The sequence below is a fragment of the Scardinius erythrophthalmus genome (assembly GCF_964197995.2).
Source record: "Scardinius erythrophthalmus genome assembly, chromosome: 8".
Classification (NCBI taxonomy): Eukaryota; Metazoa; Chordata; class Actinopteri; order Cypriniformes; family Leuciscidae; genus Scardinius; species Scardinius erythrophthalmus.
This window is the reverse complement of record NC_138228.1, coordinates 7980656-7997439: the sequence shown is the minus strand read 5'-3', so window position 1 is coordinate 7997439 and position 16784 is coordinate 7980656. Positions and strand designations below refer to the sequence as shown.

Sequence of the window (16784 nt, the reverse complement as noted above, 5' to 3'; positions counted from 1 at the left end):
GGCGGGAGCAGTCTCCTTCTCTCCTTAACTGGCGCGCTCACTTGTTTATCGCGTTTCCTTTTGACAAAAACACAATGTATGACTTTTTTCGTGATGTTTTCATTTTGCTTAAGTCGGAGTTCTTGAGTTTTTCATATTTGTTTTTAAACTAGAGATGAGACACGAGTAGAGTAGGAGGTGGAGGATGAGGAGGCGGCGTTTTATGGCAAGCCCTTGTAGCAATTATTCCTTTAGAATAACAATAATCTATTGTAGGCTACTTGTATATTTAATTACTACGAAATAATCGAATAGTGACTACTTTTACTAGTGGCTCTTTTACTTAGAAGACGGGATGTATTCCGCCAATTGCAATTTCTCCCATTCATAAGTAAGCTAATAGACCTTATGCCAGAGAAACAAGCTCGCAGCCATCGCTAATATTGTTTGAATTTCTGTTTTTGCGGTATATTTTTTGGCATGGCTGCTGAAGAGTAATTAGCTGGAGAAGTGGATTTAGCCTACTTACTGTAGAGTTAACAAAAGTTATCATGAGCAGCATTGTAACCTAATGTTTGAAGCGGATGTCATAACATATGTCAATTATACAAGGAAGATTTTAAAATGAGCGGTTCATTCACAATACGTAAGATTTTACCTTCATGTGGTGTAAATACAAACAGGAAGACAGAGCACAATGAGGAAAAGGGGCGGGGCTACTACACAAGGTCTATAAGTGAACCTTCTTTCTATACTATAGCCTAGTCTTTGCTAGCCTTTGTATTCAAGTTGTTGGTGGTACCTTTTCCAGTTTTACTTGTAACTTCTTTAGGAACTACTACTTATATTTTAGTTAGGACTATTCCAATAGGCCTACTAGTATTCCAGTTTTCTTAGTGCCAGTAAAATAAACATTAGTATTATGGATTAGACACTAATAGCCTGGATTTCTGATAATAGTGATTTATAAGACTTTTAATCAAGCTATAAAGTAGTCTGTTTAACTAGTCATTACATAAAACATAGCCTAAGTAAAATACTATTGTAAAACATGAGGGAAGAAATGGACTCGTAACAAGTGGGATGTATAGGCCTACTAATGTCTCAAAAATAGGTAGTATCTAATTAAGTAGGCCTACAAGAGCTGGGATCGGTTCTAACTTGAGATTGTTAATAATTAAGTAGAGAGAATTAATAAGCACTATTGGGGCTATAAAGCATAGGAACCTCACTATTTCATCTCTTACTTGTAATAAAACATAAGTTACAGTAATACAGCGATTGAACCTATTTAGTTTTAAAAGGAATGTATGTTAAAACGGCTTGCCGTAGGAGGTTGCCTCCGTCTAGTGTTCGTCATATTGGGGGAGGAGCTTGTGTTGTGACAAGAGCGACTGCTGCTTCTTCTGAGTTTGTCAGCCCAGCTCCCGAAAATAGAAGCCGTGTGTCAATGTGACTGAAAATACATTTATGTCACAGTGTATCCACGGGAGTCACTGATACACAGTATCTATATACAGCGAGGGGGACCGCGAAGAAAAAAAGGTGAGTCGCAAAAATAGCAACAATGTTTAGACAGCAGTCAGAGAGCGAGAGAGAAAGAGGAGGGAGTCGTGGAGTGAGAATGGATGAGCACAAATTAAACGCGTTACAATTCGTTTGGGAAGCTAAACATGTTTGTCATGTGTGTGTCTGAGGGTCGGCAACACGCCTGGAAGAATTTGATGCCGAGTTGCGAGCACCTGATTGAAGGACAACAATATTTTTCGTGCTCGTAATTCTCTGTGAAGAGCTCGTGCGTGGTTTTGGGTTCAGTCCACTTTGACACTTGGCATAGTTGCGCTAGTCTCGCATCATTTTCCGGGCGGTGTTAAATATTTCTGGAGGGGCGATTAAAAATGAAAGATATTAGTCAGGAAAGCCAGCGGACAGTAAGGTTTTTTTTTTTACTGTAAGAGTAGAGTTTGTGTGGATATTGTAGTTTGAGAACCGTTAAGCTTTCGTTTTTGAATATCTCTGGTTGAAGAGGGTCACCTGCAGAGATTCAGAACTTCAAAACAGGGCAAGTTCAACTTCAGAACTCGTGCGACATAATGTTTCTTGACTTTGTGTTTGTCTCCTAACTGTGGTTAAATTCAAATAGCCAATCTATTCCATTCTAGCAGGCTTTTTGAAAGGAGAAGTTTTTTAAAGCACCCAAACTAGCACAGACAAATACATGTAGCCTACTAATTTTCCGTACTTTAGACAATATAATTTGTGATAATTAAATTGTTTTAGATTTTAAGACATTCTAACACGCAGTCAACAGGGTTAAATGTAGGACATAACCTCTCTCTTTAGAGTATTGCACTCTAAAGCACGCCCGGCAACTTTATGAATATTATAGAAAGTTATTGATCTTTCGTTATGCATAACTTTGGAAGTCGTTGCAAATACTTTTCTGTCTGAAATCTAGATGGTGCTGGTCTCTTGCAGAGCTTTGGATAGTTGAAACTATAGGAACAGCACGAAGTGTCGTATTGGTGAAGCGTCGCAGGGTGTATTGGAGTCTCTCTGTACATACTGTATGTTAGTGAATAAACTGAGACAAGTGTAAATTGATGCCATCAATTATTTTATTATAGCATATTAATTTAACTTGTGATTTAATGTTATTCATGAGGTCACAGTGTCTTGTTACAAACTAGTGAGAGGTCTAGCTATTGTGTGGTACATGATTGTGACTCATCTGCAAGGCCATACTGATGGAAAGTTAATTCAATTAAATATAATTTCTATTTCTTTAATTTTGAGCTTGTATTGCCACTAATCGACAATTGGGTCATACCCTTTTATTAGTTATAAAAAAAAATGGCCTGTTTTGTGTCTTTTCTGCAAGAGCTGCTGACTTTGACATGCACAGTGAGGGAACAGCCAAATCATCCACCGGCAGAGAGTGTATACTTGTGCTTGTAAGATTACACATGCCCCGTAGCCTGCCATTTAGTTATCAGTAAAGTGTCTTGAACGCAACATTACGAGATGACATGTCATTTTGACCTTCACAAATGTTATAGGTGCATCAATTATAAATATTTCACATTGATAAAGATATAAAATTGACCAAACTAATACAAAAGTAAGCCACGTTGTCTTGACCTGTAGTCCAAATGCCAAAGGCTAAATGAGGCTGTGTTCCTAGGGTTGCTCAATGCTTGTGTCTGACAAGCATAGTAATTACGAGCCACACGAGGCAGGCAATCAGATTACGGTACATCATCATGAAAATGACCTCAGGAAGAATGTTTGTCTGCCCCTCTGATTGTTTGGCTTTTAAGAGGCTTAAAGCCTCTGTGGTCAATGCCCAACACACTATAGATTTATTGATTAGTTCAATATTTCAAGCTGCTCAGAGAGATGGTATAGCCTTATAGGAAATAGTGTTTGTCCCAAATTGAACAAAGGCAAAAAAACAAAACAAAAAAAAAAACAAACAAACATGTGTCTTTCTTGTGCATGAGTGCATGTTTTGGATTTGGGCTGGAGCACATTTATTTGATTATTTGATTTGATTATTTGAACATGAAGTAGTGTTATTTAATAAAAACAAAATCAATCTTTGGACTCACTTTAACTACTATGTACTAACATTTAAATTAATAATTTGATATGTATGTATTGTATACATTTTTGTGTATATTTATTGTGATTTTATATTGTACACAGACATACTGCATGCATATCTGTAATTCATTTAATGAAAAATGTGTTTTTGCAACACAAAATGAACACAATAAGTAAGTACATTTTAGTTAAAACACCTAATATAAAGTCACACAGAAGCTTGACATAATACTATAAGTATATATGAAGTATGTATTTGTGATGGACAGAGATTTATTCAGCCTTGGTGTTAGAATTGGTTCTATGTTATTGTTTGATTAGCCCATTAACAGTACGGATAACACGCATTGAAAAAGTTTTGTTGCAAACCATGTTAAAATATGGTTTGAATAAATGTGTTTTGCTGCCCTCTTTTTCATCTGAGGTGCATAGTAAAGATTTAATATCCCAGTCAAGTGTATAATATACCATCGCACTTTTTCCATCTGGCCTTCTGTGCGACTTCATTATAGTTTAATAAGCCCAAACTAAACATGGGTGCAAATTCAGCTCTGAAAACATCACACTGAAATTCAATAGCTTTCTGTTTACACACTTGACAATGAATTAGTCAGCGAAGGAATTCTTTTAATATTCTGAATGCTGTTCACCCGACATGCCCCTCTACAAATCCGATAAAGCACAACATCACACTTGAAATTGGTGTCCTGCTGTGCTCTAGTAATAAAGCGTCTTTTGTTTTATGATGTTTTGTTTGTTTTTTATGACTAGATACTGATACACCAGGGGTATTTTTTTATATGAAGCTTCTATTTCTGATATTTTTTTGGGGGGTTGTTTTCTTTTGTATATTAATTGACTTTAAATCACTCCTCTTTTTGACCCCGGTCAATGCTAATGTAGTTGAATAAAGTCCATGCAATCAGTATCTAAAATGATTTCCAGGTTAGACTCAACAGCACTGGACCACGGTTAAATACATTCTGACGTGTGATTTCTTGTGTCTTACAGCTTGAGATCAGAGCGCACTTGGGCTGTAGAAGTTTTCTCAGGGCCACTTCTTAATATTTCTCCCATAGGCTTGCTGTAGACTGTATAGTTTGCACTTCATCTGGATTAATGCATCAGATTTATAGCGTGTGCTATATGGTGCACTTGTACCTCTTCTGTCAGTATGCATCGTCCCATGGGCGTCAGTCCATGCCTGTCCTGTTCTTGTGAAATAAAGTCAGCCGTGGTGAAGTCGAGCTCCAGAGGTGGTGATTGGTGTTGCCCAGGGTGGGGGTTAGAGCATCTCCCACTGTGCTGTTCATAGCACTCCAATCTCACAGCCTGCTCTCAGCTCCTTCCAGGAGAGAGTGAATAGAGAGAGTCTGGAGTGTGTGGGCGAGTCTGATCTGCAATTAACGCTGGTTGTCAGAAAGAGAAGGCTGGCGTTTACACCATGCTTCTGAATCACTGAGCGAAACACTTTTCCTCTCTCCCCTTCCCCCTCGAACAGGGCATTTTACCCCAGGAGGAGAAACCACCAGGAAGCTCCAAGTAGAGAGAAGCATTGAAAGCAAAAGAAGAAAGAACGTAAATAAGTCTTGAGCTGGATATTTTGGGTCCAGGACTGAGGATTGTGCTGCTTCGTTTGTTAGGGTAAGCCCAGCTCTTCTTCTCTTCCTGTCAAACAATGCTGCATCTGTTTTAATTACACAGAGCCTCACTTTTTATGTATTAAATCTAATGAAGTAAACATGATACTGTGCCATATGGTCAGTTGACATCTAATGTTGAGTGCCTGCCATATACTCTACATGCACAATAGGATTTATATGGTGAAACTCTGTTGAAAACAAGTTGTTGGTCTTGTTTCAAATAGGACCATTGGCATTGGAGAAGTTATAGTGTTTAATTTGAAGGTTAATTTCACGTTAGCTGAATTTAAAGTGAAACACCCTGTTCTTATGTGTCTTATTTGAGTCAGCTGCAGCTGGCAAAGGATGCATTGTTCAGTCTCAAAGTTAGCCACAAATGTTATTTAACAAGCGGAGGCTGGAACTTTTCAGAACAAGGGCACTGGTATGTAATTTTGTTAGTCTGTACATTTGAAAAAAATGAGAAGAGAGATTTATTCATTCATTAATTGCTGCTGAAAATGTGATGCAATTTATTATTTAGAGACCAAGATTGTGGAATTCTGTCAACTATGTATGTTTTGTAAAATAAAAATACTGCTTTTTAAACTATATTGTTAACTGAGCTTAAAGGTATAGCGGAGGATCTTTCCGAATTTTAGATAAGAACCGCCCTCTCCACTTTTTGAAAAAATGCACATGCGCAACACACTACATGCTCCCGAGAGGGAACGCCTATTAAACGTGTGCGAGGTTCTCCTCGTGCACGCTCTGTTTACAAGTTGCTGTCGGCATTACTCATACAAGATTACTTTCCAAAAGAAGATTTGCACTTTTTCACCAAATAGCATGCCAAACTTTACCTGTCGAGTAGAAACTTCGCGACTGAGGCATTAGTGGGAAGCCCAACCTGTGTTTTCAGCGCACGCCATCGTGTGAAACAATCTCCCAAAAACACTCTGATCTTGTTTCTCTCTTCTGAGGCCTTTCTCTTCTTCTCATACAGTTCGTACAAACTTTTTCTCTTGCGACCCTCAGACATTTTCAAAGGACCCGGTGAAACGGCGAGCTTCAATGAATGGCTTAAACCGTAACTCTAGCTCACCACCACACATAAACACCTGAAAGTGCGCATGCGCAGAAAGCGAAAACTAAGGGACGAGCACGTACGACGGCCTTACGTTACATATCACCAGAATGATTGACACTTAGGTGGACCAATAGTTTACACTACCCATCCGGAAAAAGAAAATCCTCCGCTATACCTTTAAGGATCTTAAGTGAAATGTTTAATCTTTGCTGTCATCCATTCGCAATATAAACCAAAACAAGTAACAGCAAATCCACTCAATGACATATTTAATGACACATTTGTGCAATACTTACTGGAAACAGGCCGGTTTCAGGGGACGTCATTGCATTTTACGCGTCTTGCTCATTACTTGTTCGAACGCTCCTGTCGCAGGCCCATTCTTTTTCCCAGAGTGTGAAGACTCTTTAGCAGTCCTGTTCTAAATATTTTTCAGATCAGGCCTATGGAATGTGCCATACTTCTGCACCATGTCCATTAAATCACGCTCGGTTTTCTTTTTGTGCAACGGCTCTCTTTCACGCTTGCTCAGAGCAGCGTGATTCATTGTTTATTGGAACCCTATCATTGAGCTGGAGATTCCAGCATTCTCCCGTGAGACCTGGAGGCAGGATGCAGAATCTTGAGCCCAGCAGATAATGTTTGAGCCATAGTTTGCTTGTGTGGGCAATGCAGACCTTTTTCCCTCCTCTGGGAACATCTCGGAAGATTTTTTTTTTGTTCAATAAAAGGCGTATAAATGGGCTGCTTTTATCACCATAAAGGGCAGAGTTATGAATATGCATCCACATGCATATATTCAGTTGATTTTAGTCTGCGCTGACTTCCCTCTCTATTATCTGTGGTTTTTGGATCGGCTCTCTAACCCAGTGGAATGTACGATGTCCCAGCGGGGTCACCCCATAAGTAGCAGCTCCAAAACCAGAAACCTCTGGCTGCCTCCTGTCCCCACCACCACTCCACATTGCCACACTTTTGATTCTAAATAAGTTACCAGAGGATATGGGGAACATGTTAGGCAAACAGAAAATCATCGTTTAAGACGTGTATCAAAATATTAGCTCCTCATTTAACTTGCATGCACACACAACTGCGTCTGTTGCAAGCCGTAAATAGGTTTCCATTTCACTTGCCAAATAAAACCATCTATCAGGTTCTTAGGCTCCTCAGTTTTAGCTTTATTAGCCAGCTTCTTAATATGTAGTGATGATGATTTCCAAACCATTGGCTTGAGGATTAGCATCCAAGTTGGCACAGGCCTCCTCACCACCACATGAAAATACAGCTCACTTTCTGACATGTGGATAAGATTTCAGAGTTAATATTGGTTAAATCGTATTTGAAGTGTATAGCCAGTGTTGCAGAATGGCTGGGGCAAAAAAGCATGCACAAAATTATAATTAAATAAGAGCATGTGAGAGGGACTTACAACTGAGAATTATCTGGCTAGACACACGTCAGCTGAATGTATTCCTGTTTCTCTATTTATCACTCCCTAGAAAAGCCTTCGGGTCTGTCTGGGTCATCAAGAACAGAATTTAGGCAAGAATGGTGTGATACGTCGTCAGTGTTACCCAACCAAAATGTTTGTGAACACAAATGTTATTCTTCCATCTTTGCAGTTTTAAATCTGTTGTAAATGTACAAGAACTTCATTCAATTTGTCAATAATCTCCATTTAACTTCTAACATTCATTAAAGGGTATTAAACTTTAATGCCTGTCCATCTGAAGTTTAATGGAGACTCTGTAGTCTCAGAGTGCCATAGCCACACTGTATCAAATTTCTATTTAAGCAATATCAATACCATTTTTAATACCGTAAGCATTTGAAAAAGTGGTCAAAGTTTCCAGGGAACATTGTATTGTTAGGTTGAAATTGTAATTTACAATTTGGACATTCCCTGCATAAAGACACAACTTTACCCAGGAAACCCAGTGTTGTCTGACCACACATGTTCATGTAACAGCATTTTTGAAAGCAAATGAGTGATCTACTTCTTTAGTGCTGCACGACCGGAAGGCTACGCCTGCGTTTTCTAAAGAAACAGCTAACATTGACCTTTCGACTGGCCTGCCCTTGGCTGTGACCTCTGGTGTTAAGCCACGCCATACGGTCCACTCAGCACATGTGCTGCTGAACAGTGCAGAGCGGCTTAAGGATCGTCAACCTCTTTCCAGTCTCCTTCGCCCTTCCCGAAGAGCACCTGGTTTCAGGTGTCCCCTTCGCTCTAGGCCGTGGCTGGGTCCTCGGCATCACGGGTGTGAGACTGAAGCCAGAGCAGCCCAAAGCTGCTAATCCTCTTTCCCTACTGATCCTCTTCCTCTCTGCCTCCTCACCCTGCCACCACGCCGCCCTCTCAGGGTTTAAAGGGCAGCATAGGCAGAAGTCCCATGTTACTCAACACCAAACCAAAACAAAACAAAACCCTTCAAGTGCTGAACACTAATCCGTGTAGTCCATGGAGGGTAACTTACCGTAGATTATCTCATTTTGTGGGTCAGCGATTAGCCTTGACACAAGCTTCATTATGAACTCCTATGAGTGCCGGTTTATCTTGAAGTGCCACTGTGATCAGGATTATGTCTTTTATCTGTTGTTGCACTTGTCATCAGAGTGCCTCTTTATCCTCCTGGGACCCAGCAAATCATTTTTGTCCTCTGTTGGGGACATTTTTTTATGAATATCGCAGAGAACCTATATTTTAAATGTGAGGTGTATAAAAATCACATCCTGGGATTTTTAGAGAAACCAAATGTTTGAGGCTTTGGCCATACTCTTTTCCTTGGTTTAACAATTCAAAATATTTTATAAAAAATAAACAATAGGTTATTATTATATAATTATTTTTATTTTTGTAGAAATATCAGTTGTATTTGATTTATTTCTTGTACACTACTGTTCAAAAGTTTGGGATGGTTTCTGAATAATATTTCACAATATTACTCTTTTGCTGTATTTTGATCAAATGAATGCAGGCTTGTTGAGCATAAAAGACATTCATAAACCTCAAACTTTTGAATGGTGTAAATAAATTGTTTATGCGTTGTTAATTCTCTTTTATGATTTTAATATTCTTTGTTAAACAAGTTGCCCCAAAAGTATTATGTGTATGCATCATTTTTCAATTATGTTAAGTGGATTTTCAATTTTTTTTTTCTTTGCTGCATGGGCCAGAAAGTTAAAGTTCCACACTTGTCTCAGTTGTCTCTGAATAGATAATTTTCAATTTCACAATTATAATTATTCATTGGAAATACTTTGCACACTTCTGCATGATTAATACTCATTTCGTTAAGGTAAAATGTCCTCTAGCAAAATTACTTTCTGAAAGTGAGACTGAGCATATGGGAAAGAAAAGCGTTTTAAAGCTTGTGAAAGTCCTCTCTCTCAGCCCTCCATGCGTCACGTGATGTCACCGAGGGTGCGCGTAAGCAAGTGTGGCTTCTGAGGTGGGCTCGTGTGAACGTGTGGTAGGCACAGGCACTGCTGATGGCTCGGAGGAGTGACGCAGTCTGCACCTGTGTTCTCTCATTAACTCTGCTCTGTGGGCGCTGATATGTGCTTCAGACTGCAGCCGTGTGTTGCTCCCTGTGCTTATAATATCAGCATTGGATGTTATTGTGGACGCACCTTAAGAGAGAAACATGTCTCAGTGGAACCATAATGCCGCGCTTGTATCGTTTTGAGCCAACATCCCTTCTGGCTTGTTGTTTTTCTTTATATCATAGTAGATGGTTTTTGAATGTGATGTTGTTTTCGTGCCACATTATTGCTTTCTATCATCTCTGTAGTTTTAAGGAACTGTTTTTGAATAATGACACATCATCTGTCATTTATGAGTGTTATATGCAATGAGTGTCTGTAATGCTTTCAGCTCAAAGACAAGCGCTTCTTAAGTATCTGTTTATCTGTCTGTCTGTCTGTCTGTCTGTCTGTCGCAAATTAGATTTGAAATGTCTAATGCAAAGTCAAATTCAGTACATTTAGTTATAAATAGTTACAAATAGAATTTAGATCAATATAAACAAGGCATATTTACCAAAATGTTCAATAATTGTGAAAAACAAAAGAAAAATCGTAAATTATTTTTGCAACAATATAACAATACATAATCATAAACAACAATAATTATCAACATACATTTTTGGTAAAACTAAAAAATAAGTCACAGAGACTATTTCACATTAATTTCGAATCGAATCGAATGCACTGGACATCAGAGGCTAAAAAAAGGTTCATTAAAATCATCACAATGTTTACAATGTTGTTTAATTTTATAGTGCCAGGAAAAGCATTGTGAATAAATTGTGAAAGTTCGATAAATTGCCCAGCCCTATGTCACTGTGAGCTGAAAGCATGTTTGGCATGTAAATCATAATAGCAAAACCATCTACTTGTCCTGGGTGTGTCTTTTTTTAACAAGACAAGACTCTCTTTAAACTCTCTTGAACTTAACAGAATTAAAAAGATCATTCTAGTTAGAGTAATTCATTTACTTGTGAAGGAAATAAAACTATGATTAATTACTGATGGAAAAAGATCATCCCAAAAGAATGTTGTTTTAATTTGTCACACTGTAACAGCGTATCATGAATGTTCATTGTTGCGGTTCAAGTCAAGTCAGAACCTGTGGCACAGTTGGAAATAATGCAGCTGTGCTCTACAAACAGGAAGAAAAGGGGCCCTCATCCGTGTTTTCCCCAGTTGTTGGAGAGATGTGGCGAGTTTGTGGCTGCAAAAGGTTGTAAAAGATGATACATGACAATCAGAGGGCCATACTGTAAATTGTTATTGGTTATTGACCTTCCTTCTTTGGTTTTTCACTTTAGTTTACTCTTTTACTTAAGTTTAGCACTGACATATTCTGACCACGAGCTACTGTGAGAAGAAAGAAAAACATTGAGGAACCCATGCTGGTGATTAGGCATTTATATAATTGTAATGACAGGCAGATCTGTTCAGATTATAAAATGCTAAATTGCTGTTTTTTGCCCGGCGTGATTCCTCCCTAACCCTAAACACATGTCCGATCTGTCTGTGAACCCTGCCGATATGCTTTTGGCACACTGTCTCATCTATCTGTGAGGGAGTTTTAAATTACCCTAATCCCCTGAATTTGCAAAGACGTAATTCCAGTAATATATGACTCCAGTGATTTGTCAAGGCCACCTGGAATATTTTCCATCTTTCCACTGTCGGTAGCACACTGATAGCAGGATGTCCATGTAAAAAGCTCCATCCTGGATGTAAATGGAGCTCTTTGTCTTAACTGTGCTGAGAGGGAAATTGCCCATGCTTTTAGATCCATATTCAACACAACGCTATTTCAATGGTTCTTTTATTTTACTGGTGTTCAGCTGAAGAATTCGACTATAGCAGGGTCCTCTTCCATCTTGATTTTTATTCTGTTGCCGGATGGAAACAATCTCAAGCTTCAGATAAACATCAGCCTGCTTTCTCTCCATAAGGACCATTACGTTGAACACTTTTCATTGCAGATCCTAATTATTTAAAACCAGTATGTCATGACTTGACTTGAGCAGTATCTGAGAGCTTCAGGTGCTTTACTGTAGTTGAGATTTTCTCTCCATAGTCTTGTACCCCATTCTGAAGCGTAACCGAATATTGTGAATAGTTAACCATAGCAAATCTTTGTAGCTTGTGCATGTTTTATTAGGTTTCCCCTTTCATTGATTTTGCACATTGATTAGATTAACGTTCACAGGTCAACAGCGTCTGTCTATTTATCAATGGGCTTGCCATGACGATACCACGATAACGCAGTAAAGCAGAGAAAACATGGCGAGATGGATTCGGGCTGAAAGGCTCATTCGTTTGGGAGCTGATATGAAGTAGTTGACCTCTGCCATGTAAGGAGAAAGAAGTGGAAGCCAGGACAGGGAGGTATCAGTTTTACAGGCATGACATCACCCTCCCTCTGGTGCTGGCACTTTACAGTGAGGGAAAACATGACGCCACTCCCTTAGTAAAAGTCTGAGCAGTTAAAACTCAGCGAAGTACACAGGACAATAAGATGTACGTGTCACTTTGTCTCGGTAAAGTGTTTTACGAATGTAGGGATATGGGTCAGTCTAGAAATACGGTCTCTGGCTAATGTTGAAATTGGTTGAATGTAAATTTTTCTGGCTCTAATGTTCATTTTAGTGGAGTATTTAAGTCAGAGAGGCTCGAAATTGAGGTCACACTATACATTGATTGATTCGCCAAGTGTACTATGTCATGTCACTGTGTTCTCAAACTCTTTGGTTGTACTACACCCGTAAGTGCATAAAGTTCTGCTTGTTACCAGCTTTCTCTCTCTCTGCTGATCCAGGTGAAATAGTACTCGGGGCCTGGTATCTCAGCTGCTCTGTGGCCATACTTGGCCAGCATCTCTGACACCCGGGGTCTTATCTCTCACTCGGCCACCCCCCCTCCCCCTCTTCGCCAATCATCTGTCTGTCAGTGGCTTAGCTGCTAGCCTGCTTCAGAGCACACGTGGGAAGAGAGCTAGGCCGTCACTAACCACCCAGTCAGGCCACAGGCTATCAGAGAACAGTTGTGCTGAAAAGATTCCTGGGAAGGCAAACAGCAGGGCTTCACTCTCACTAGCACAATGTCGCACTAGACCCCTTTGTCTCTGTATTTTATTTTTAGAACCCTCTCTTTGTGTTTAGGCTAGTTTTATTGACATTGGTGATGGAAACGGGGCACGTCGCAGGTCAGATTCGAACCTGCATTTCCCATCAACCGATATGCCACATCTCTGGCCCCTTCTCTCACTCACTGTAGAATATGGAGTAGCAGTATGTAAATCCTGTCAGATTCAATGATGAATTAGTTTATTATCAGCCACTCTCAGGAATAACAGTATCATCTCACTGACCCAATATTTGCACTTTGTTTCTTTGCATATTGGAGAACTCATTAGAATAAAGCAAATTTTGCCTTACTACAAGAAATCATTATTTGTTATGCTACACAGATGAGAAGTCCCGCTAACCAAAAAGCAAACATAAACAGACAATGCATATCTGTGCACTTCAAACATTAGTTCATTGTGTAGAGTTAAGAGAGACTGCATTTAGAGTCCATTAGTTAAAGAGCAGCGTTTTCTAAAGAAGTGCCTCCATTGTACAGTACATTGCATAAACACTAGTGCAGCTGCAAGCAGACGTTTCTGTAAAAACATATCTATATTTAAATTTTTTTTTTTTTGTGCTGAATGGAGGAAGTAAAAATCATCACGGCAGCCTCTCTGGAGCATGTATACTACAGCAACATTCTTTTCTCTCTTTTCATCTCCTCTATTTTCTCTAACCGTTTCTCATCAGGCAGTCTTGTACTGCAAAACAAAGAGTTAGTGGTTTGAACCTTCTGCAAAACCTAACAACAGGCTCCAACAGTCCAGCTAAGTAACATGAAGTTGATTCTACAGTTTCAGCCCATAATGGAATTAAGAGAATAGTTTGACTTGCCAAATATGTTTTTTTTTTTTTTTTTTTGGTGACAGGCTCTCAAAATTGTAGGGTACTCTTCAATTGCATTTTTCTTCAAGGGCCCCAGAGAGAGATGCAGCTTATCGGTCGGGTTGCCATCATGTCATTTTGAAAAATCACACAAGGGGAAGCATTTTTATCCCGAACAGCTTTTTGCTTTAGATTTCAAACAAATGACATGTAGTTTTTTTTTGGTGCTGCCTTCTTTCTTTCATGGAATGTGAGAGATTATTGTGTGTATATATATAAATATAAATTTCATCAGTTCACAACCTTTCCCAGTTTATGAGTCATTGGCATCCATGCTGCCTGGATTGCATAAACCTTTTACATAATGGAGTATTGTAGAACAATGGGACTGAAGAGGATTGAAATGTCATAGGGAAAGAGCATAGTATCAAATATTTAGTGTAAGCCGAAAGCTAAAGTTTTCCTGTAAAAAGCTGAAGTATCTCACAGGTCAGGCAGAGAAAGGCATTTAGTGTCTGCTCTGACAGCTGGAGTGCTAAAGATAGGATTTTTTGTTGTATTTGGGTGCAGAGATTACCTTAGTCATCGTAGATAGTTAGTCAATTACAGAGGTCTAGATTTTTTTATACAGTTTTTATATATTTTTAGATTTTTAGTACTGGCGCTTTAATTGGCATGCTGACAGCATGCCGTGTCTTTGTCGTTTGCCAATTTGCAGGGTAAAAACCTCTTGGTTTTGTATTTTAATTCATCCCGTTTACAGGAACAATATGTAAGATTTTTGGATTAAAATATTATAAATATAGACTTGTTGACATTATCCGAAATGTTTCCAACAATGTTTAAATCCAGATAAATCAGCCATTTGAACCAGTGTTACGGCTTGTGTCATTGTGTTGTCTATTGATGTCTTATCTACATTACCCTCGCATTCCAAGTAATACTTCCGTTAAAAACCATGGAAGCACCAAAGACGCTTTAATGTATTATGATTTATTAGACAGATGAGCAACTGTTTGGATGTCTTTATTGACAGAAAACGAATCATTGTTATATAGCTCAACACAGTTAGTCATGTTGTTTGAATCTATAATATATTTGTACCGTGCCTCAGAGACAACACTATTTTGTGGCTAACATAGCATAATCAGAATGAGCTTTATTTGTAGAAACAATAATACAGCATTTCAGTACATACAGTACATTTTTTAATTAATTGCATGCCATTTAAGTCGTCAGCTTTTATTGATATGAAATTCTAATATCAATCTGCAATGTGCAACAAGTGTCTCATACCAGCCACCGAGATTAACGTTATTAACATAGCCTAACTTTCAACACACTCAAATGTATTTTTAGTATGATTGTATTGACAAAGTAAAACAGCGCTGCAGTTTGTCAAGTTAAATAGAGACTTCTACATTCTGTTTCATTCCTTTGTGCCCCATTCAGCTGTTTTTGAATTCAAGAATTTATCTTATGTTAATGCCTCCTAAGAAACGCATCTGAATGTGGACCAGCATAATTATATGATTTTCTTTGGACTACAGGTACTTGGCAGTCTCCCAACTTTTAAATAGTTTTGCAGATCCACATTAGAGAGGATGTCTGATGTGTGAAGTAACAATTGAAGGTTTGAATGTGGCTGTGATGCCCAAAAATATCGTCTAGGTAGGCAGCTCACAAGGTTTGAAACACAGTCACAGTATTGTGAATTTTCAATGATTTAGCTGTCTAGAGGATGTTACTGTGAGTTGTGTGCTCATGTTATGCATTAATGCACGGCATCTTTAATACTCATGAGCCACTGTTCCCTGAGGAGGAAAATCTGTTTATCATTTCTGAGCTGAGATCTGCGCAACATCAAAAGACCGCCATGCCAGTTAACACAGCTTGCAGGGTGGCTGTGGGCAAAACGGGGGGTAGTTCTGAGGGTAGGCAGACACTTCTATGTACATCAGTGGGGGATTAGTTATATCTGGTGAGGACTCTCTTTCTGCTGATGGACAGTCATGCAAAGAGAGCCAGGAACACATGCCATCATACAGTCCGGAAGAATGCTTTCATGCAAACATCTCATCTAGAGATCACACGGACTGTGTGCGCGTGTGTGTATTTTAACGCTGTTAGTGTATGTGAGAGTGGGTGAGAGAAAGAGAGGAAAGTAAGAATAAATGTTTGTAAAAATCTGTGAAAAAAAGCTTTCAAAAAAGCATGAAAGATCTGTGAAATATGAACGTTTTTGTGCCAAAGTTCATCTTGTGAATTGTTGCAATTTCACAACCTATTGCCATTTAAAAAAAAAAAAAAAAGAAAAAAAAAAAGTCTAAAGTTTAATAATAACTACTCTTGAGGAACTCATCCAAGTGGGGAAAAAATCCTTTGCTGACTTTTGTGTCAAGACATTCTCTCTGCGCATTGACATTCTGTCATAATGAATTTCGGTGATGAAATAATTTTTCAGACAAGCTCACAGTTTTTTCTTTTTGATTTCACTTTTGATGGAGATGTTGAGTGAGCTGGTGTAGATATGATGTCAAAGACGATCACACATCAGTCAAAGACCCTGATATTATGGTGGTAAACTGTGCTTTAAGTTACATACCTAAAGACAACATGAAACTGTATTCGCAACTCATTTTACTCCTGATGTGACACTTTTCTGAGTGAAAAATGATATTCAATTATGGGGGAAAAAATAAGGGTGACGTTCAATTTTATGCATCAGAAAATGTTTGGCTTTCCAGAACTGATTGTGAGTTTGCAGTCACCTTTTAATCTTAAAATAATATTGTAAAAACATACTTGTTTTTTATAATTTTCTATCAAAATGTAAGAACTTTCAACTTTGAAATTGTATTGTCTGCTGATGTTACAAAGGTCATTTGGGTGAAAAAATGATCTGGTTAATTCTAAAATGTCACATAATGGAAGCTAAATGTCGAGCGAGTGTCATTTTGTGTTGTGTTTATTGTATCATGTTAAATAAACCATCATATAATTTTTTTTTTGCTA

At 38.5% G+C, this 16784-nt stretch overlaps 1 protein-coding gene across 45 annotated transcripts in view; it reads left to right on the top strand.

Moving 5' to 3' along the window:
- mef2aa (myocyte enhancer factor 2aa) overlaps nt 1-16784 on the top strand; it is a 90919-nt gene that overhangs the window by 2336 nt on the left and 71799 nt on the right. For 29 of the 45 annotated variants that reach the window (XM_081372768.1, XM_081372797.1, XM_081372792.1 and 26 more), the window contains exon 2: nt 5087-5229. The exons of 2 other annotated variants lie outside the window; for them this stretch is intronic. The gene's annotated coding sequence lies outside the window, so the exon portion shown is untranslated. 14 more of the 45 variants (XM_081372791.1, XM_081372782.1, XM_081372788.1 and 11 more) reach the window with 7 other exon arrangements.